This window comes from Echinops telfairi, unplaced genomic scaffold (genome assembly GCF_000313985.2).
Source record: "Echinops telfairi isolate 266 unplaced genomic scaffold, ASM31398v2 ScPeMD7_9;HRSCAF=40, whole genome shotgun sequence".
NCBI lineage: Eukaryota > Metazoa > Chordata > Mammalia > Afrosoricida > Tenrecidae > Echinops > Echinops telfairi.
The window spans coordinates 16,442,611-16,444,541 of NW_022103906.1; positions in this window are offsets into that span (position 1 = coordinate 16,442,611).

Sequence of the window (1,931 nt, forward strand, 5' to 3'; positions counted from 1 at the left end):
ACGGAAAAAGATATCAAAAGAACAGTAACATTTATAATAACTAAACAAAAGATAAAACATTTTGAAATAAATTTTACCAGAAAACAAAAGATTTATGTAAAGAAAACTATAACATACTCCTTTGAGATACAAAAGGAATGTACACAAATGGAACTAGCTACTATGTTCCTGGATAGGCAGGTTAAATATTGTAAAAATGTCAATATTACCAAAAACACTATGCAAATTCAATGTAATTCAGATCTAAATTCTACCACTGTTTTTCAAAGAAATGGAAAAACTAATTACCAACTCTATATGGAAAGGAAAGAAATGGAGGATAAGTAAAACACTTAAAAAATAAAAAAGTAAAACCTACAATAGCCATGGTAATGAAAATGGCCTAGTATTGGTAAAATGATTAGAATTGAAAACCCAGAAATACAACTAGGTACCTATAGAAATCTAATTTTTGATAAAGAAATAAAACACTTTAAATGGGCAAGAAACCACCTTTTACAACAAATGGTGTTGGAAAAACTGGATCTCCACCTGCAAGTGAATGAAACAAGACCCACATCTCACACTATGTACAAAAACAAAGCCAATATGGATCAAAACCTAAATATAAATCACACAATCATTAATATCACCAATGAAAAAAATAGGGACAAAGTTAGGCACACTAATACAGGGCATAAATACATTACCAAACCTAATGAAAAATACCCACACTATAGAAAACAAAATCAAGACCTGGGGCCTACTAAAAGTATGACATTTATGCACAACAAAAGACTTCATAAAAAGTAAGTGGAGAATCCACAGATTGGGGAAAAAATATTCAGTTATAATACATCAAATAAAGGGCTAATCTCCAAAATATATCAAAAACTGCAACATCTTAACAAGAAAAACACAAATAATTCAATGAAAAAATGGGCACAAGACATGAATAGACAATTTACAAAGATGACAAACAGTCAGTGAACAACCATAAGAAGAACTGATCTTGATCACTGGCAATTAGAGAAATACAAGTAATGAGATACTACCTCACAAAATGCAATAAACCTAAAAATAACAAATGCTGGAGAGGATGTATGGACAGGAGCACTTTTACATTGCTTGTGGAACTGTAGAATTGTACAGCCATTGTGGAAATCAGTATGGCATCTCCTTGAACAAATGCAAACACAGGACCATATGATCCAGCCATCTCTCTCCTGGGTATATACCTCAAGGAAATTAAGAATGTAACATAAACAGCAATTTAATGCAGCAATTTCAACAATAACAAAAAATGGAAACAACCAAAAGCCCCAACTATACATGAATGAATGAGCTCAGGTATGTTAACAGGATGGAATTTTATGCATGAATAAAAAACAATGATAACTTTCTTACATACTGAAAGAAGTAGGCAAAACTAGAGAACCGTATGCTTAGCAAACAATCAATCTTTCAAAGATAATAAGCATTTAATATCACCATTGTTATGAGGGAAACAATAGGAAATGGTTTATCTACCAATAGATAAGACCTTGATGACAACAAAGAGGCCAGGGACAGGGGTGGGAACAGAGATGGGAGAGGTTGGATGTGGGGTGAAAAAATGGAAGGTTTAATTTAACATGAAAACAATAGATAAAAATAAATTAATGAAATTAAAATTTCTTCATGCAAAAACAATAAGCCCTCCAAGATTCCTTACTCCCAAGACCTAAATATTGGTCTGAGTGGCAGAAAAGGAGGAAAAGTAAAACCGAAATGAAATTGAAGTCTTTAATAACATCCGTGTATATTTCAAACATTAAAGAAAAGATATTGCAATGCTCTGACTGGTCGTGAGAGCAGGAAGGGTTTTTAAAGGTTTTGTGAACAGAGAGCTTGAGCTTGGAAGCACATAGAGGAGGGAGGGTTTGTTAAAAATTAAGCCTACACATTTTCTC